This window comes from Giraffa tippelskirchi, chromosome 8 (assembly GCF_054371585.1).
Source record: "Giraffa tippelskirchi isolate mGirTip1 chromosome 8, T2T-mGirTip1v1.2.pri, whole genome shotgun sequence".
Classification (NCBI taxonomy): domain Eukaryota; kingdom Metazoa; phylum Chordata; class Mammalia; order Artiodactyla; family Giraffidae; genus Giraffa; species Giraffa tippelskirchi.
The window spans coordinates 26,630,276-26,652,595 of NC_137282.1; the positions used below are offsets into that span (position 1 = coordinate 26,630,276).

The following is a 22,320-nucleotide window of genomic DNA, read 5'->3' on the forward strand; positions in this document are numbered from 1 at the left end:
AGTGAAAAAATTAATATTGTAAATAGACATTTGACTATTTCATTTATATATCTACATTTTAAGTTGGTGAAAAATTTTTGGAATAAAATGGGAAATTACTTTTGAGGTCATTTTTCATTTGGGCACACATAGCGATATATTTAAAATATGAATTGACTATTTTATTAAATGTCATTACCTTAAATTCTCAGTACATTTTGTTAATTTTGGGACATAGCTGATACTGACACCAAACTTTGAAAAGCAAGTATTAAAAATGCCGATTCTAAGGTAGTGAATATAGGACTTCATATTTAATGAAAGTTTCACAGCTTCTATAATCCTTGATTTCATTTCTTCATGACATTTGCTAAGATAGGCTTCTGTTTTACAAAATGGCCCAGGGGCATCAAATAACGTGTTATATGAAAATGTAATATAAACTAGTAAAATTTCTATTTAAGAAGGAGTCAGAATTGTATTTACTTTAAAGCATTTTCTCCCTGGACTTGATAAGCAATCCTTGCAGTATTAGTTGTTTCTCCTACTAGTTGATACAGAGCACAGCCTCTATAACTGAGTCTTAATGGAATTTAGAAAAAATTTCTAAGACTAGTTTCTAAATTTAAAAATATAAACCTGCCTGGCATTCTAATCAGAAATTCAGAAGGCTTTTTTGGCAAGTAAATTTCTTTGGTTATATGGATTTCCAGAAGGAATATTAGCAAAAGCCTTTCACTGTAATGAATCTTCTGAGTCCTCTCATACTATTGCCGACTCTGAAAACCTCCTTAATTTTTGTTTCAGTTTGTTACATTGATTTTGTAGCTGTGTAGCTATAAATCTTCCTTTTGTTACATTTTGCTTTAATATTTGTGTGAAGAAGTAAACTGATTAACTCGTTAGCATTTCCACCATCTCTCTCTGCATCCAGATCACTTAGCTTCATTTCAGTCTTCCAGTTTTGAATTTAGAAAAGACAAAATTTGCACAGTGAAAATCTTCAGAGATGAAGAGTCTTCCCAGAGTACCTCCTCGCCAGAGTGTTTCCTCAACGTGTAGAAAGGAAGGTGAAGAGGAATAGCAAGAAGGGATAAGAAAGCCTTCTTCAGTGAGCAATGCAACGAAATGGAGGAAAATGATAGAATGAGAAAGACTAGAGATCTCTTCAAGAAAATTGGAGATAGCAAGGGAACATTTCATGCAAAGATTAGCACAATAAAGGACAGAAATGGTATGGACCTAACAGAAGCAGAAGATATTAATAAGAGGTGGCAAGAATACACAGAAGAATTATACAAAAAAGGTCTTAATAACTTGGATAATCATGATGGTGTGGTCAGTCACCTAGAGCCAGATATCCTGGAGTGTGAAATCAAATGAACCTTAGGAAGAATAACTACGATCAAAACTTGTAGAAGTGATGGAATTCCAGCTGAACTATTTCAAATCTTAAAAATGCTGCTGTTAAAGTGCTACACTCAAAATGCCAGCAAATTTGGAAAACTCAGCAGTGGCCATAGAGCTGGAAAAAGTCAGTTTTCATTCCAATTCCAAAGAAAGGCAGTGCCAAAGAATGTTCAAATTACCACACAGTTTCACATGGTAGTAAGGTAATGCTCAAAATCTTTCAAGCTAGGCTTCAGCAGTACATGAACTTGGAACTTCCAGATGTACAAGGTAAATTTATAAAAAGCAGAGAACTAGAGATCTAGAACTGAAACTAGTGGTTGCCAACAACCACTGGATCCCAGAAAAAGCAAGGAAATTTAAAAAAATATCTACTTCTGTTTCATTGACTACACAAAAGCCTTTGGCTGTGTGGATCACAGCAAACTGTGGACAATTTTTAAAGTGGTGGGAATACTAGATCATCTTAGCTATCTCTTGAGGAACCTGAAGAAGCAACAGTTAGAACTGAACATAGAACAACAGACTGGTTCGAAATTGGGAAAGGAGTATGTCAAGTATTGTCACTCTGCTTGCTTAACTTCTGTGCAGAGTACATCATGCAAAAGACTGGGCTAGATGAATAACAAGCTCGAATCAAGGTTGCTGGGACAATTATCAACAAATACACAGATGATACCACTCTAAGGTGAAGAGGAACTAAAGAGCTTCTTGATGAGAATTGAAAGAGGAGAGTGAACAAGCTGGCTTAAAACTCAACATTCAAAAAACTAAGATCATGGCATCTGGTCCCATCACTCATGGCAAATAGATGAGGAAAAAATGGAAACAGTGACAGATTTTCTTTTCATGGGCTCCAGAATCATTGCAGATGGTGACTGCAGCCATGAAATCAGAAGATGCTTGCTCCTTGGAAGAAAAGCTATGACAAACCTAGACAGCATATTAAAAAGCAGACACATCACTTTGCAGAAAAAGGTCCATCTAGTCAGAGCTGTGATTTTCTCATTAGTCAAGTATGGCTGTGACATTTGGGCCATAAAGAAGACTGAGCGATAAAGAATTGATGTGTTCGAACTTTGATGCTGGAGAAGGTTCTGGAGAGTCCTCTGGACAGCCAGGAGATCAAACCAGTCAATCCTAAGGAAAATCAACCCTGAATATTCATTGGAAAAAATGGATGCTAAAACTGAAGCTCCAATGCTTTGGCCACCTAATGTAAAGAGCTGACTCATTGGAAAGAGCCTGATGTTGGCAAAGACTGAGGAGAGTAGAAGAGCAATGGAGGATGAGATGGTTGGATGGCATCACCAGCTCAATGGACATGAGTTTGAACAAACTCCTGAAGATAGTGAAGGACAAGGAAGCCTGCTGTGTTGCAATCCATGGGGTTGCAAGAGTTGGATAGGACAGCAACTGAACAACAGCAACAAGGTGGTCATTCTGAGAAGAGGTATACATCTATTAAGTATTAACTGAGCCCCTGTCATTTTACTGTGCAGTATATAGAGGCTCCACCTAAAGCAATCAATTGACAAATAAGCTCCTATAATCCTGTGGAGTCAACTGTCTAGTGAAGGACAGAGACATTTTAATCATCCCACAAACATATTCAGGAAAATATATTCAATGACTGTGGCTGACACACAGAGTCCTTTCTGCCTTGTTTATTGCTATTTCCCAATAGGAGTCTGCTCTCAGCAAACATATGTTCTAACAAGGAGAAGTGAACAAATGCATGCAAACAACCAAAGAGATAAACTTACAGAATGTAAACCTTGGAAAAGGGTTATAAGAGAATGATCTATATGTAGACTGTCGAGAAGAAGAAGCAGAAGTTTCTGACTTGGTTTGAGAATTTGGGCGCGTCTCCTATCAGGGAGTAAAGTTGAGCATCACTTCATTTCTTTTGGCCGTGTTGGGTCTTCGTTGCAGCGTGTATGCTTTCTCCAGTTGTGGCACATGGGCTTAGTTTCCCCGTGGCATGTGGGATATAGTTCCCCAACCCAAGCTCTAACCCATATCCCCTTTATTGGAAGACGGGTGCTGAACCACTGAACCACTAGAATAGTCCCTTGAGCAGCACTTTACATGTTACAAGAGGTCAGTTGAAATGAGGAACTAATGAGGGAAGAAGAGAGATTGAGAGAAAAAGAACATATTGAGTGTACATCCTCGGAAAAATCCTTTAAAGAGGGGACAAGGCACAGTGGAAGAAATAGGGAGAGCGATTTAGTATGGTACGAGAAGATAAACGGAAAGGGTGACTGAAATGGCAGTGGAAAAGTAAGCGGAGGACGGGTCATTTGGGATCATAAAGGCCAAGGTAATGAGTCTGGATTAGAGTTTATTTCACATGCAGTGAGAGTTTCAAGCTTGCTGGATAGAGGGAATCAACTGGGATAGGATGCGTGAGATGAATTAAGAAGCTTTATGACATCAGATGAGAAATGGGCAAACTTAGATTGTGTGTGTGTATTTTATAGTTATTTTCAAATTAGAGTAGTTGACTGAATTATATATTTGGACTGGGAAGCATTAAGTAAACCTTAGAAATAGCCAGTGTTTGAGAGGAAATCTGGAGAGGAGATGATTAAAATGGAGATGGGATGATTCTTGGAGAGAAATGGTTGTTTCCTGTCCTTCATTTTGGATACAATGGCTTATCATAGACTAAAATGCTGTAGATGTCTCAAATAGCTGGACTTATTGCCAGACTGCTTTACACTTAGGTTCAGTGTTCTACAAGTGCTATCTAATTAAATCTCACAACATCGCATGAAGTAGATACTATTGTCACTATAGATACTATTACCATTTTTAAAAACTTTTTATTTTGTATCAGGGTATAGCCAATTAACATTGTTTTAATAGCTAGAGGTGAACAGAGAAGGGACTGGGCCATGCATATACCTGTATCCATTCTACCCCAAAGTCCCCTCCCATCCAGGCTGCTACATCACATTGGGCAGCATTCCTTATGCTTTACAGTAGTTCCTTGTTGGTTATCCATTTTAAATAGAGCAGTGTGTACATGTCCATCCCAAACTCCCTAACTGTCCCTTCACGCAGTCCTTCCCCCACAACAACTATAAGTCCATTCTCTTAAATCTGTGAGTCTGTTCCTGTTTAGTAAGTTCATTTGAGATATTATTATCATTTATATTTAATGAAGAAATTGAAGTTTAGACAGATTAAATAACTTGTCAATGAGATTATATAATGCAGCATCTCATTTTATAAATGAGGATTCTGAAGCCAATAGATGATCATTCATCTCCCTGTGGTGGATTGGATTATTGCTAATTCTGCACTCTGTCATGTCCATTTGCAGATTGAAGATGAGAGGGATGATCATCTGGAAGTGATCACTGATGATGAAAAGAGGCTGAGGAAGGACAGGCTGGCAGTGATGGCGTCCATGGTGAGGATGGCTCTTGAGCACATAATGGGGTTTCAAAATCATGTCCAGTTATTTCTTTACCTGGGTGCTTGTCTAAGATTAAAGTTTTCACTGGGGCCTCTCTCCTGGTATCTTCAGCACATGCTCCCTGCTCTCCCCACCTCGTCCTTCTCTTGTTCGTTAATTCACACTGTCCTGCTCCCAGTTCCATTTTCGCTTCCTTTGGCATCTTAGTAGTTATATTATGTCTTACTCTATAATTTTTGCTTTAAATTTTGATACCTCTTTATGACTTAACCATACAACGATATATGATTTAAAATAAAAGTGTATTTGTCCTTGTCTCTGATATTGGACTTGACCCCATAACTTCATTCAGCCGACACAATTTTAGTAGTACTGTGCGTAGAGAATGCCATAGTGGCGACTTCCCTTTTGCCTTGACCCTGAAAGAGAGGAAGGGAACAGAACCAAAGCTGGAGGCTAGTCCTGCAAACCTGCGGGCTGGCTGGCAGAACTCTTTTTTGCGATACGACTAACACACCTTTGTGCGTTTCATACATCATGTGGCACGTGAACTCATCAATTTTACCTAGAAGCAATTATGTTGTATGTGAAATTTTATATCATGCTTTTCCACTTGTAATTATAAAGACTCTTACCCTATTTCTACAGTTTTTATGGTTTTTAATGGATGCTACATTAAGTGAATTAATCATAATTTACAATTTACTTCCTGAGAATGTATTCCATGTTTGTTCTGAGGTAGAATTACTGATTTAAAGAGTGTAAAGTCTTTCAGTTCATGTTGCCAAATTGCTTTCTATATGGTTGAAGAAATTTCGGATGGTCCCAGCAATATGTGAAAGTCATTCTACTTCATTGCTGTTTTAATATAAAACTTTTCCTGTTTATCAAGTTTCAGCACTACCATATTTTAAAGCCAATGTCTAGTTAAAATGTGCTATTTTCTGAATTGCATGTTCATATCTCTTTTCCATTTAACTAATGATTTCTTCTGTTATTTTTCTAGTTTGTGTGTTTTTTTTAAAACATAAAAAGTCTTTCTTTTGTTGCTATCCTCAGATCTATTGATGCTTTTATTAGTTGATGAAAGAAAAATTCAGGTACAGATTTGGGGAAACAATCATAGTCTATTTTTATGTATTTTAAAAGCACTTTAAGTAGAATTATTTTGGTTTATTGTATGAAGTATGGTTCTAAATGAATTCCCCCCTCCCCACCCCAGTTGCAAAGCACTTAATTCAACTAATACTAACTACCCCTTCCATTCTGCATAGTTTTGTGATGTTTCTTTTAGTATACACTAAGTTGTTATGTAGGTAATTTTCTCTTCTTAGGTTAACTCTTCCACTTGTTTGGATAGCTATTCTTTAATGAGTTTTTTGAGAAGAGAAAGTAGAAGCGGCATTTCTTTTCATTCCTCAGTATTCTGCTTGGGAGACAGTCAGTAAATGTTTATTGTTGTTGACACTGGAATAAAACACAGAGAAGGGGAAAAAGTCTCTGCTACTCCATTCTGTACCCTGTATATGTTCCTCTCACTTAAGTCAGCAGTAACACAGGCATTTTCCTACATTAAGGAACAAAACACTGATTATGTGATAATCTCTGAGATATAAATGAATCTCACAGGTGGGTCCAGATGCTGAACATTGAGACTTACATAGGGAGTTTAAAGTGTACTGAATAGGGAAGGATTTGGAAAAGATTCAGAGCCACGGCCCTGGAACAAAAAGATAATTGGAGTTTTAGAAAAGCCTGATGCAAAGAAGAAACACGTAAAAATGGAGTCAGTGAGGATGCTAAGAACCATCAGTTTTAGTTTCTTTGTATGTCAAAAAAACATGAACAGCAACGTAAAGCAATTTAAGATTCCATTTAATCTTTATAGCTTTCTTATTGTTTTCATTTTTAAAACCCTTTCTTTTTTTCATGTAGTATTTGTTAGTAAAAATTGTTTTCAGCTCAAAATAACTTCTAAGTCTTAAGGTCAGAAGCAAGTAGTATATTCTTTGTGTATCTGAAAGATGAAAGTCTGAGTGCTGATAACAAAGAAGGGGCCAGGTAGAGCAGTCTTCAAAGCCCAAAGAAAAATGACAAGAGAAAGCTTTGGAACTATCTCAGGAGCAGAACTGGTGCTGAGAAGATGCGAGCTTCCGGGAGGCCTGGGTGCATGTTAGGAGCTGTTTGGTGTTTCTCTTCCCTTTTGCATCCTTCTGGGTCCTTCTTTTCTTTTTTCTTCAGCATTTCTTGCCTGGTGGATGTGTTTATCTCTTGGACCTTTCTTAAGTTTAAAATATCTTGCTGGGTTATATGAACTAGATGAAAATCATCTTCAAATTTATGGCTCTAAGTTTTGCTATTCAATTAACTTAAATGTCCCAGACATTGCTTCTGGGATAATTTTTGTGAGGGCCCCACAGGCGACTCAGATTTAGTATTTTCAAAGCCGAGTTCATTATTCCTCACCATTCTTTCCCAGCCACTTCTATATTCCCTTTTCTTAATTAATAACTTCAACAGCCACACAATCAGTCAAGCGAGAAATATTGCAGCTTCCCCAGTTTCCTGCTGTTTCATACCTCAGATTCAAATTGTTTAAACCCCATATTCAAGTCTACCCTCCTCTTTAAATTGTCTCTCAGTTCAGTTTTATATAAGCCCTTTTTAAAGTCTTGCCTGGAGGATCACCATACGTTCTTATTTTACTCATCCTAATCTTTTCCATCTTTGATCCACTCTTCTTTCCACTGGATATTTTTTTTTTCTATAATACATATCTGATATTGATAGCTTATTTTTAAATAACCAGTAATGTCAGTATTTTGTCTACTGTATAAAATCCAAAATGGCCTCCACCTGCCTTTCCACTTTATTAATTACTGTACCTGTTTGTGTACTCTAATCCTGAGTCATGCCAGGCTGTTTTTTTTTTTTTTCTCTAAATATGTTAAGCAGTGTCAGTCTTCCTGACCATATGATTGATTCAAACAAATTTATCCAAGTAGATTTAAACCACTCACTTTTGTTCTCCCATAACCGATTCTTTTATACCATATAACACTCAGCATTGTTTTTACAATAGTGGTATTTATCTTTTTTGTTGTTGTTTTTCTGGCTCCACTAAGTGGTATGTGGGATCTTAGTTCCTGGACCAGGGATCGAACCCATGCCCCCTTCATTGGAAGCAGGAAATCTTAACCACTGGACTGCCAGGGAAGCCCCAGTGGTGTTTATTTTTGTACATTACAGAAATACACACTCATGGAAGGCAGCCAGTGTGACCTCTCCACTTTTGCACCCTCCCATGTCAACAAAGGTCCATCTGGTCAAAGCTACGGTTTTTCCAGTGGTTATGTATGGATGTGAGATTTGGGCTGTAAAGAAAGCTGAGAGCCAAAGAATTGATGCTTTTGAACTGTGCTGTTGGAGAAGACTCTTGAGAGTCCCTTGGACTGCAAGGAGATCCAACCAGTCCATCCTAAAGGAGATCAGTCCTGGGTGTTCCTTGGAAGGACAGATGTTGAAGCTGAAACTCCAATACTTTGGCCACCTGATGTGAAGAGCTGACTCATTTGAAAAGACCCTGATGCTGGGAAAGATTGAGGGCAGGAGGAGAAGGGAATGACAGAGGATGAGATGGTTGGATGGCATCACTGACTCAATGGACATGGGTTTGGGCAAACTCTGGGAGTTGCTGATGGACAGGGAGGCCTGGTGTGCTGCGTTTCATGGGGTCACAAAGAGTCGGACACGACTGAGTGACTGAACTGAACTGATGTCTTCTATAAAATTTATTATGACAGTTTGCACACAAGAGCTATCCAGTGTGTGTACTTTAATATTCTACATTGATCCCTAGTTCTTCCCTGTTTTCCTCTACAGGGCTTAACATTTCAAAACCCACATGCATATGCACAGAAAATAACTCTGAATGATACACAAAAAATTCCTAACTGTGATTACTTCTGGAGAGGAAGATTTGGTGGAGGTGTACAGTGGGAAACTGAAACTTTTCCCTCTGTGCTCTGCACAGTTTACAATATTATGCTATCTATTTTGGAGAAGGGAAGTGGCAACCCACTCCAGTATTCTTGCCTGGAAAATTCCATGGGCTGAGGAGTCTGGTGGGCTACAGTCCATGGGGTTGCAGAGTCGGACACGACTGAGAGACTTCACTATCTATTTTATAATAAAATCTAATCAAATTAAATTCTGCAGACCCTGACGTAGACCGAGTCATATTTGTTTAAAGACTTGAATGTACTTCAGGCCCACTAGTGTTGATTCAGGGGTACATTTGAAGAATGAATGGAGAAGCATGCAATTCTTCTTCTTCTTTTTTTTTTTAAATCGAATAGTTTCCTCAGCCAAATTATCGAGGAATAAGTGACATGAGAAGAGTTTCAAATTTATTATTGAATGTACATATACATAAAATATTATTTCAGATTTTAAAACCGAAAAGGAGATAAAATTGAACGTATGTAGCTTACTAATTCGGAGAAGGCAAAGGCACCCCACTCCAGTACTCTTGCCTGGAAAACCCCATGGATGGAGGAGCCTGGTAGGCTGCTGTCCATGGGGTCGCTAAGAGTCGGACATGACTGAGCGACTTCACTTTCACTTTTCCCTTTCATGCGTTGGAGAAGGAAAGGGCAACCCACTCCAATATTCTTGCCTGGAGAATCCCAGGGACGGGTCACACGGAGTTGGACACGACTGAAGCGACTTAGCAGCAGGAGCAGCAGCTTGCTAATTGCTGAAATTTTTGAATATTTAAAAATGTAACTGATTTTTATAATTATAATTTAAATAACTTCTTTTTAAGAATTTTTTTTTTAAGTAGCTCTCCATAAGGCTAAGAAGAAACTAATAGTGGCTCATGTATTTATCCCACGATATGTTGGGTCATTCATGCCTTTGTTTTTAAAAACTAGTTATTTAGAAATGTATGTACTTAATTTAATTATAATTGAAAATGTATGAATAGTAAGACCGTGAAAGTCTTAACTCTACACACAACGGAGTTAATGAGCCATAAAGTTATCCTTAACAAAAGTGCTGGCTTTGGATGAGTCTTATACATAATTTGTAACTTCAGTGATATGATCTTCCTTCTTCCTTTTACCATACTATAATTAGAGATGTATAAATTATTCTTTTCATTTATTGTGCATGTTGAAGAATTACATGTCATAAAATCCTTTGACATTGTGCTATTTTATCAACAGTGATTGTGGGATATAAAAAATGATTCTAAAGAGCATCTTGCACTTCTCAGAAGTCGACACTAATCTCTTGAGAGCAAATATTGAAAGAAAGGAGCTGGGAAATTAGGAAATTACGAAGGTGACTTTAATCTCTCCAGTAGGCGTGCAGCATGCACCCTGAGCAGGTGTTGTTTCCCTCTATAGGAAACTTCGTTGTTTTAGAAACAGAAAGGACATTAATTCTAGCATTTTTGTGAGGTTAAAGTTTTGGTAAGTCTGGTCTCTTTGATATCCTAATTAAAGCAGATTTTGGATTCTTGAAAGAAAAATGGTTGCATTGAACTCCAAACTGGAAAAGATATATTCTAGGCTCAATCTACCCAGCTCTTTTATTGTACTGTTCATATTTCCACATTTTTACATTTGTACACAGAATTTTGTTTTCATAAGTACCTATTGAAACTGAAATTTTCTGTGCTAGACTAGAATCATTGATGCAACAGTTTCAGATGATTACATAGTACTTGGATGACAGCACTAGTTGGTAACTTGTTTTTGCAAACCATTGAAATCATAAACATCAAAATACTTACCACTGCAAAACAGAAAATAAAGGTCATTTTGTTTATTTTGAGTTCAGCAACATAATAACCAAAGATTTAATTTGACAAGAAATGGCTAGTTTATGTTTTCCTTTTTCTCTTGCTAAAAGACTATTAATCCCATGATTTTTGTTTCTTTGTTTTTTTTAAATTGAGGTATAACGTATATATAATCATCATGATAAAGAGAATTAATGTGTCATCTCATGTTTCTGAAGATTGAAAAGATATGTAACATTTCAATAGATTGCCTTAATAGTTAGATATATGTGTGCGTGTGTGTGTGTGTACACGTTGTAAGCTGGCAGGTGGTGTGGAGTAAAATTTGATCCAAGGTAACCTGCCTGCCATCTTTTCACTCTTAACCCCAAGCTCATACCATCTCTTCCTTGAATCTTTAAAGAACAGACCATCTGTCTATTTTTTGAAGCTTTGTTGTTTTTGTTGTTCAGTTGTTGAGTCTGAGTCTTTGTGACACGATGGACTGTAGCATGCCCGGCTTCCCTGTCCTCCACTATCTCCCAGAGTTTACTAAAGTTCATGTCCATTGATTCAGTGATGCTATCTAACCATCTCATCATCTGCAGCCCTCTCCTCCTTTTGCCTGCAGTCTTTCCCAGCTTTCCAGTGAGCTGGCTCTTCGTATCAGGTGGCCAAAGGGTTGCGGCTTCAGCTTTAGCATCAATTCCTCCAATCAATTTTCATCATTGATTTCCTTTAGGGTTGACGTGTTTGAACTTGCAATCCAAGGGACTCTGACGAGTCTTTGAAACCATCAGTTTTTCTGTGCTCAGCCTTTTTTATGGTCCAACTCTCACATCCATGTGACTACTGGAAAAACCATAGCGCTGCCAGCTATACAGACCTTTGTTGGCAGAATGATGTCTCTTGTTTTTTAATGTGCTGTCTAGGTTTCTCATTGCTTTACTTCCAAGAAGCAAGTGTCTTCTAATCTCATGAATGCAGTCACCATCCACAGTGATTTTGGGGCCCAGGAAAAGAAAATCTGTCACTGCTTTTTCCCCTTCTATTTGCCATGAAGTGATGGGACTGTAGCATTTCTGAAGATACTGGCTGGCATTCTGCTTGATGGTGTCTTCACATAGTGTAATACTTGGGTATCAATGATGGGCAGAAATTTGATGTCAATCAGGGAAAGTAAAAATATGATTGACAATGGGAAGCCAGTAATATATAATGTATTATGTGTTCACATCACATTGTTTTCCTTATGTATTGGGTTGGCCAACAAGTTTGTTCAAGTTTTTCCATGCTATCTTATAGGAAAACCTGAATGAATTTTTTGGTCAATCCAATACAAATACAACTTATAGACCAAAAGATACGGGTGTTGTTCTAGTTACTAGTCTTTTAAGACCTTCCCTTATTTTCAAGGAAAAGAATAAAATGGATGAAGGAGTACATTTACCAGTACAGAAAATTCTTAGAAGGGATTATGTCATTTGTTATCAGTAATACTGAGTTTGAGTGCTCAGCGGCTCTGTCATGTCTGATTCTTTGTAACCCCATGGACTGTGTTCCGCCAGGCTCCTCTGTCCTTGGGATTTCCTGAGCAAAAATACCAGAGTGTGTTACCATTTCCTCCTCTAGGGGAGCTTCTCAACCCAGGATTTGAACTCACATCTCCTGCTTTGCAGGTGGGTTTTTTACCACTGCACCACCTGGGAAGCCATTCTGGAGAATATCAAACATTGTTTTATATCGCAAGTGACAGGATAGTATAATGATGCATTTAATGAATCTAGAAACAGAAGACCTATATTAAAATCCATTCTTTACTGTCTGGGTAAGCGTGGGCAACTTACTTTTTTTTCTCTGGGCTTCAACCACTTCATTGTAAATGAGGTAGATGGGTGAGGTCAGGAGTCAACAGCTCTTTTTTGTAAGGGCCAGATAGTGGTTTATTTTATTTTTTTGCTTTGTGGCCCCTGCGGTCTCAGCTGCAACTACTCAGCTCTGCTGTTGTAGTACGAAGGCAGCCGAGACAATATTTACAGAAACAAGTGAATGAGCATGAAAGTATCTGTCTTTACAATGAAATTTGTTAGTAAAACCAGGAAATGGTCAGTAGTTTGGTGACCCCCGAACTGGATGGTTTCTATAATTCCTTCTAGTCATAAATGCCTGTTGTTGAATTAAGGGTGTGCTTACTTTCCAAGTGTTGGAAGTTGTCATAGAGACATCGTAAGAGGTGAGTTAGTTCTTTTATCTACCCGAGGCAAGATTAAACTTAAATACCTAATGAAGACAGCTATCCAGGTAGCTATCCAGCTACCTGATCTAGTAAAAGGATAAATCTCCTTTTACTTTTTTTTCTGTAAAATCACTGTATAATAGGTAATATATCTAAAGTTAGTGCAAGATTTTGGAAATAATCTTTAATGGTTTTAGATTGAATATCTTGTCATTTTAAAAATTGACTTTACACATGATAGAAGACAGAGGGATGATATATCTGTTTTTCATTATTCTTATGGCTTCAAACCCTAGGAAATCATCCTTTCTCTTAATAGATCTAAACATTATAAAATTTTTCTTCCATACAAAGAGATTGTCATAAATTATTTTTTTAGATATGCAATATAGATTTAATAGAGTAGGAACCATAGCGCTTCTGTCAGCCCTTCAAGCTTTTCATTCTGTTTATCTTTTTCATTTAAGTCATTTTATGAGCTTTATAAACAAAACATAAAAAGTGCCTAAGGCAATGTAGTAATCAGATTTCATGTAGTAAAAACTACTGGAATAATCTCAAAAATCGTTTATAATCATTGTTGTTTCATAGTGTAAAAAATTCATTCATTAAGATATAACTTAATTCAAAGTAGAAAAAATGCAGTATAATTACATGATATGGTACAGCAACTAAAGTTAACATTAAGTTTTACTTTTCCATTTTCTGCCTTGATATCAAGTAGCTTTTTGGAAATGATTCCAAGTATTTTGGAAATAATTTCCTTAAATTATATTTATTGTTTATTTTATATTTTTTGTTCTCATATTAATTGGATAAACTACATAAAAACACACTGAAACTTAAAAAGGACAGATGCTCCTTAGGATTAGGTTAAATTTACTCCAAGGCCCACATATATTTGTATGAAGCATATAATGAATATGATAAAACATAAAAAGCTATTGGAAGTCATTCCTGTTTTCATCTTCAGAATCTTCCTTTAATTTTTGTTTTCTAATAAAATCCAACCCCAAAATCACTAAGTTTCATTACCTAATCTTATGAAGCTTTGGCAGCAAGTTAACAGTAAATTCTCTCAGGGCTGGAAAGAGGTCTGTTTATATACTCCCATATTGTCAGTACCTTGGAGAATTATGTATCCCATATAGGTACCTTATAAAACAGGTTGACTTGACTTAAAATAGCATCATCTTATCAGCATCATTGGGTTTCTCTGGTGTGGCTCAGGAGGTAAAGAACCTGCCTGCAGTTCAGGAGACTTAGGTTCAATCCTTGGGTTGGAAAAATCCCCTGGAGAAGGGAAAGGCTACCCACTCTAGTGTTCTTGCCTGGAGAATTCCATAGACAAAGGAGCTTGGTGAGCTACAGTCCGTGGGATCGCAAAGAACTGGACACAACTTAGCAACTAACATTTTCACTTTTTTTTTTCATCACCACCGTTATTAAATTACTGTCCTACTACTGTGCCATATGTTGTACCGACCACTTAGATCATTTATAATCGTGCAGCAAAACTACAGACTGAGTTTCTTCATTTTAGATTTTTCTGTTTTCTCCCACCTTTTTCATTTTGTTCAAGTTGTTAAAATCTGCAGTAAAGTAAATATGGAGCCAGGATTTGAACATTGCTAGTTTATTACTTCTCTATACTGTTGTATTTCTCTAACGTGTTCAAAATGTAACTGGCATCACACTATAAACCCAGATATATCTTAATTTGCTCTATGGAAAAATATCTCTTAGTTATTCAGTTTAAAATATTTGGCCACTGTCTCATATCATACACAAAAATTAACTCAAAATGGATTACAGACTCGAAAGTAAGACCCGAATCCCTAAAATTCCTAGAAGAAAATATAGAGGCAATCTTCTAGACATAAGTCTTGGTGATGATGTTTTGAATCTAATACCAAAAGTAAAAGCAACAGAAAACAAAAATAAGTGGAACTATGTTATACGTTTCTGTGCAGAGAAGAAAACCATCAACAAAATGAAAGGCAGCCCACTGAATGAGAGCAAATATTTGCAAATCATATACTGATAAATGGCTAATATACAAAAAATATAAAATACTCATACAACTCAATGGCCAAAAATCAGGCAATCAGATTTAAAAATGGGCAGATGATCAGAATAAACATTTTTCCAAAGAAGACATACAGATGCCAAATAGGTATATGAAAAGACTCTCAACATCATTAATCATCAGAGGACTGCACATCAAAAACAACAGTGAGCTATCACTGCATGTCTGAGAATGGCTAGTATCAAAAAGACAGGAAGTTAGAAATGTTGGCGAGGATGTGGGCAAAAGGAACCTCAGTGCACTGGTGGAAATGTAAATTCATGCAGATATTATGGAAGATGGGATGGGGGTTCCTCAAAAAATTAAAAATGGACTACCCTATGATTTAGTAATCGCACTTCTGTGTATTTATCTAAAGCAAACAAAAACATTAATGTGAAAAGATATTTGCACCCCCATGTTCATTGTAGCATTATTTACCATAACCAAGACATGGAAATAGCCTGAGTGTTCATCAATTGATGAATGAATAAAGAAGCTGTAGTATGTATATATACATATATTGTATATATACACATACATACATGCAATGGAATATTATTCAGACATAAGAAAGAAATCTTGCCATTTGTGACAACATGGATGGATCACAAGGGCAATATACTTACTGAGATAAGTCAGAAAGAAAAACAAATACTTTATGATTTGTATTATATGTGGAATCTAAAGAAACAAAAACCCAAGCTCATTGATAAAGGGACCAGATTGGTGGTTGCCAGAGATGCAAGGTTGGAGGTTAGACAAAACAGGTGAAGGAGGTCAAAAGGTTAAAAAGAATTAAGTTTCCTTCCCTATTTACATAAATAAAAATAAAAGCTGTAGCTCAAATTACCAAATACATATTTATATAGCACAGATTTAACCATACAGGCAAGTAGAGTGGCTGCCATAAATACACAATAAAACATCTCATTCAATAAAGGACAAACATTTGTATATGTTTCAGAAAGTCATCTCCTTATAAAGATGACAAAATTATTTTCCAAAATAATGTTTGTCAACATTTGAAAAAAAATCACACAAAATAGGTGAATAGATAGGGGTAGATAGAAGATGTCCAAAGAATTTAGCTCTCTGCCTCTTAGGAATCCAGTCTCAATTTCTTCCCTGACTGTGCCATGAATATGCTTTCTCATCTGAGGATCCATCTTTCTCTATATCATTTTTCCTGCAAATATCTGGGAAGATATTTCATCACAAAGCTGATGTGACTATTATCTATTTAAAGTTCATTTTTTGAAAAAAGGTTAAAAGCAATGAAGCATGAAGCAGTGCCTAGGGTATTAGTGGTTACTTAATTGAAAGTAGCACCATTGTCAGAATTAATGCAAGGACTGCAGCTTGTTGGTGTTTAACGTACAAGTCTCACAACTCAAAGAGAAGCTTCTTTCAATTGATGAAGTTTCTCAGGGATGACTCCCTTTGTTTTGCAAACTCCTAAACTTCAGTAAATGTGTTGGAAGAATTCTTATTTAAAAGCACATTACCTTAAAAGGAATAAGAATGAAAAGTGAGAGACTATACTCACATATATGTACATATATACATGAATGTTCATTGTAACACTGTACGTGTATGTGTGTGTGTGCGCTTAGCACTCGGTTGTGTCTGATGCTTCGCGACCCCATGGACTGTAGCCTGTCAGACCCCTTTGCTCATGGAATTCTCCAGGCAAGAATACGGGAGAGGTTAGCCATTCCTTTTTCCAGAGGATCTTCCTGACCAGGGGATGGAACCTTGGTCTCCTGCATTGCAGGCAGATTCTTTACCCTCTGAGCCACCAGGGAAGCCCTGCAGCACTGTCCATAAGAGGCCAAAACTGAAAGCTACTGGAATGGGAAAGTGACCTTGGACAAGATACTCTTCTCTGTGTTTTCTGTTCATCTGTAAAAGCAGAAATCATAATAGCACTTTATTATCATCATTATTATTTATTAGGGTGGCTCTGAGGGTTAAACAGTGCCTGGTATATAGTAACTGATATGTAAATATTATTAAGATGAAACAAGAAAGATTCTGTTGTCTTACCTTTCTGCTGCAGCTGGAGCACATTTTGCTTTTGTTCGGAACTATTTGGGGAAAACTGACAAAGGAGAAAAATCCATGTTTGTACTGCTTGTCTCATCATCAATCAAAGAACATTCATTAATTGTGTCTCCACTGTGCCAGGCATCATCATGATCAAGTCAAATGGCAGCATTTGTTACCTGCTCTTTGGGTGCCGGTACAGGAAGGAGTATTTAGTAAATGTCCATGTTCACACTGTGTCATGTTCTTTCTAAACCTGGTCAGAAAGAGTCCCTGTTCTAAAATAAAACTGTGATTTATAGTCATATAAGAATGTAGTGGCTTTGAATAGCACCCTGCACAGTGTGAATTCCAACTCATAATTAATGACAGACATATTTTTCCTATTACTTAGCACTTAGAATGATGCTTCTATACACCAGTTAGCAGCATCGTACTGTCCAGGTGTAATGCAGTTGAGACTATAACATTGATCAGCTCAGTTAGTCTTCCGTTCTCTGCAAACGGAAGTATTCATGGCCAAGGACCTTATTTATTAGCTGGTTTTCTACTTCGTCATTTTAAGAACCATTCAGTTAGAGTAGATACAGTTCTAGCTAAGGTGCAGACAGGAGTGAAATGAGACATAGCAAAGAAGATTTCTGAAAGGCTCTTTATGAGTGGTTCTGAACCTCAGTGCTTATTTCAGGAGCCTTGGTCAATACTAAGGTGGAGACGATGGCTGGAGACCAAATGGTGTTCTCTGTGACTCTGAGTTGAACTCATCCAGCATATATCTTTTATAGACGTTGCGTAGATCCTTAGTAGGATCTTGATGAAGTTTTCTGCACACAAGCCAGAAGACTTTGATTTCAGTTAGGGACTAATAGATAAGTTAGAAGAGTTCTTTCCAGTTAGCTTGTTTTTGTGTGTATGAGTAAGATATAAAACCAGTGGGAGTGGTACCTGCTTCCTTACTAGTGAAGAGATGTAGACCATTAGCTGACATTCTTTCAAATCAAGATATAATTTAATTTCTAATTTTTTACCTTTAAAAGTATGTTGATTCTTTATAGATTTGAATGTATCTTTTGAGATTATAATTCTACCTTTCGCAATTTTTATGCAAGCTAATTACTTCTAAAACTGAAAAAAATTATTAGAATTTGAGAAGGAATACCAATTTGTTAATTCAAGTTACCTCCTTCTGGGTATAACGTGCCCTCGTTGTGTGCTAGTTTGCACATTAAGAACCTCTCCAAATAGAGAGTATAGTGTGTTCAAAATATCCATTGAATCTATTCATTTATCCTTTCCCTAATTCAGTAAATATTTAATGGTCACCTATTATGTACCAACTATTTTTGCAACAGTGAGACAGTCATGGGAGGTCCCTGCTATCAAAAAGTTTACATGACAATGACGGGGAGGGGAGAGGCAATGGACAAGTAACCAAATACATGAACAGGATAATTTCAGGTGGTGATTATTATAGTGAAAATGGTTAAATAAATGATATTCCAGAGAGTTCCTAGGGGATATGCAGCTGTTTTCTATCACTAAAGAGGAATATTTGTACTGATGTGTAAATAAGGACCCAGCTATGAGTTCTGGAGGGGGAGTGTAGTTTATTGTTTGGATGTCCTTCATTCAATAAATGTTTGTTAAAGGACACAGTTGGGGGATAAATTCTGTGACTTTATCCTGGAATTTCAGAATTGTGTAAGTTGATGAAAAGATGCATATATACTTGGGCGTGTACATGTCTGTGACGCAAACTCAGCAGCTCCTCAGATCTCCCTGCATCAGTGAGCAACATAAATTCACAGATGCTTGGTCCTGAGCATGGAGGAGAGAATCCATGAATAAGCTTCATCAGTCACATCTTTCCTTTAAAATACGATTGTTCAACAAGCGTGCACGTGGGTAGGTGCTAGAGGACAGGGTGAGTTGAAACAGTGCCCTGTGGTGGTTGGGCCAGCTAGGAGACTGCTTTATTATAATATGGTGACGAGCATGATTTACTTAGGGATCTTAAGTCATCTGTGTGTGTGTTAGTCACTCAGTTGTGTCCGACTCTTTGTGACCCTATGGACTGTAGCCCACCAGGCTCCTCTGTCCTTGGGGATTCTTCAGGCAAGAATACTGGAGTTGGTTGCCACGTCCTCCTCCAGGGGATCTTCCTGACCTAGGGATTGAACTTGTGTCTCTTACATCTTGTGCATTGGCAGGTGGCTTCTTTACCCACTAAGCCACCTGGGAAGCCCTAAATCATCTGTAGCCATTCCCGAAAGAAGGTGATACAGAATGCAGCAGTAGTAGGAATAGAGAACATAATCAAGCAGATAACATCATTTTGGGAATTACGGGAAACCTTCTACAAGAGGAGATATTAAAGCCAAGACTTGAATGATAAATATTACAGAAGAAGGTAAAAGGGGAAAAGGAGAGATTCAGGTTGTATGATTATTTGAAAAAACCCAAGGGAACAAGAGAAGAAATTTATTTGATAAAGTCAAAGAGTTTCATTAACATAAAATTTAGGCTACCAAGAAGTTCAGTAGAAGAGTTTGTTGTGAGGCTGAGATTATAGCCTTATGCAATGACTACACCATGAAAGACATGCTAAGTGGTGTTAAGGAACTTGTACTTCATCCTGAGGACACTGGGAACCTATCAAATATTCTGAATAAGAGAACGATGTAATCAGATTGATATTCTAGAAACATTAATTGAACAGCAATGGGGAGAGTAGACTGGAAAAAAGTCAGGGGCAGATGTGTAAAGAGGCTATAGCATTGTTCCAAGCAAATTATTAATATGCAGTAGTCAGAAATACAATAATGGCAGTGAAAACAGAAGTGGAAGAATTAGATAATTAGAATGAAGCAGCAAGACAATTGCATGATTAGATGTATGCAGAGTGGTAATGAAAAGAAGGGAGCAAAGGTGATTTCTAGGTCTTTTGCCTGAATACATGTGTAACACAAGAAATTGGGAGCATATATCAAGACTGTCAAGCCTTTGTTGTTTTTGTTGTTTGTTTGGTGGGGGAAAGAAGTTGAGCCAAATTTAGACTTTCATTCCTTTATATAGGTAAGTATTCAGCATTTAGCAAATAAATCAGCCCCTGTTATATGCCTGGCACCATGCCTGGTCACCAGGGATATAACCATAAACTAACAGGCAAGATCTTGTTCCATGGAGCTTACATACTAGTCAGGGAGAGAGAAAGCAAGTGAACACATGAAAAATGTTTTTATAAAATGTCAAGGTACCATGTTGAATTTGAGGTGCCTGTAGTATATTTATATGGATAATACACCCAAAAGGCTTCCCAGTGGTAAAGAACCTGCCTGCCAGTGCAGGAGATGCAGATTCATGATAATTTTACCCATTCTGTAGGGTTGTTGTAAGTATTAAATGAGGTAGTATAGGTAAGGTACTTAGACATGTACCTGACATATAGTGATCATTATATATTCATGTACTAGATTGTATTACATATATTTGCTTTATTGTTATTACTACTATCTAACTTACCTTAACTGGGTGGTAAGTTCCCAGGGACCTGGGTACAGTTTTGATATGTCTTTCTATACTAAGTTTCTAATGCTCATTGTATCTTTGATGAATATTTTGGAATGTGGCTGTTTCACTTTAAGAGTTACTTCATTAAAAAAAACTACGTTGTTACTGTAATATTTTACTGGGCATGTACTTTTCCTTTAATTCATTAAGGGTTTCTAAATTTTGTATTTTTAACCAAGAAATCATAACAGGGATTCACTAAATGCAAAAAAATATTTTTCATCTATATTTTATAAGTTCAATGGAAGAATAATGGAAAAAATTGAAAACTCTCATGTGCTTCCAAAGTGATGCAGTTTTATAGAATGTGGAGATTTGACAGGTGTATAATTTATTGTAGAAAGCTGAAATGATGTCATTTGCTGCCTTGACTTGTTCCTTCTAACTCTGAATGGAGCCAGTGCTTGAATAAATAATGATATGAAACAGGGTTAAGGTTTGAAAAAGGACATCATTTCAGCTTGTATATAACTTATTAAGGATCTGGAGGAAGTTCCTTGTGCTGGTAATGATAAGCCCATAAAGCAGTTTTAGGAAAAAGTTACCCTATAGTCCTTCTCTGCCAGAGTGTAAACGTAGCTTGGCAAATGACAAATGGTTGTAGTTTCTCTACCGTCGATGACTTTATTAGTATTCTTTTCCCATGTGGCTTTGTATAAAAGCCAAATTTAGTTCAATCAGTAGTAATATTTGAGACAGTGTTTTTTTTTCCAGTAGATGGAAATACATTATGTGCTCAAAAAAGGAGATAAATACAGAAAAGTAGAAGGCTATGGAAAATGTATGGTGGTGTATAAATATTTTGCTTTTGCACAAGATTAAAAAAAATGAACCTTAAAGCAGAAGCTCTGTCTACCCACTGGTAAAGATGGAGATTTCATTTTAGCTCAGCTTTGATATTTGAGGGACTTGAGTTTATATTTAGAATATTATAACTCATTCTTCTTACTGGAATTATTCTTAAAATGAGAGGAATATTTTTTTAAATTTCACATATCCTTTTTATTCTCTTCCCCTCTAGTCATATGATATTGAATATATTTCAGCCCAGTGAATTTCAAATTTTATTTCATGTTACAGATGTTAGCTTTATAAATTTAGCCCTACCTCACATACCCTATACTTAGCTTTCTTTAGAGATTATTTGATCACATTTTTAATAGAAAACTCATAATTACTAATGTTGTACCTCCTGAAACCAAAATCTGAATATTTTATGTTAAAACATATTGGCTTACATTTTGATTTTTCAAAATGATTTCATAAGTACAATTATTTTGCTTATACAATTCTGTGGAGTGCACATGACTATTATATTTAGCTATTTACCATTACAAAGTAAGATTAAGGTTTTGTAAAGTAAGTAAGGTTTTGTAAAATATTATATTGTGACATTAAGAATGAAGTCTGGACTCTCAAACTTACCTCTAAGTCTTTTGAATCAGTGCGTGTTTTTCTTCTTTCCCATGAGCTGGCCAAATTTAGTAATCTGTGAAGTTCTCTAGGGGTATATTCTTTGAGATAATACCAAAGTTCCCCCCCAAAAAATCATCATTATCATGTTGGTTCAGTTCAGTTCAGTTGCTCAGTCGTGTCTGACTCTTTGCGACCCCATGAATCACAGCACGCCAGGCTTCCCTGTCCATCACCAGCTCCCGGAGTTTACCCAAACTCATGTCTATCGAGTCGGTGATGCCATCCAACCATCTCATCCTCTGTCATCCCCTTCTGCTCCTGCCCTCAATCTTTCCCAGCATCAGGGTCTTTTCAAATGAGTCAGCTCTTCA

General features: G+C 36.8%; 1 protein-coding gene across 1 annotated transcript in view; it reads left to right on the forward strand.

Annotated features, from left to right (window-relative positions):
- The window catches only part of LOC145518095 (uncharacterized), a 574,529-nt gene that overhangs the window by 157,823 nt on the left and 394,386 nt on the right, over window positions 1-22,320 (forward strand). Inside the window, exon 2 of the mRNA XM_081521690.1 lies at window positions 4,724-4,813. The gene's annotated coding sequence lies outside the window, so the exon portion shown is untranslated. The remainder of the gene's footprint in view (window positions 1-4,723; window positions 4,814-22,320) is intronic.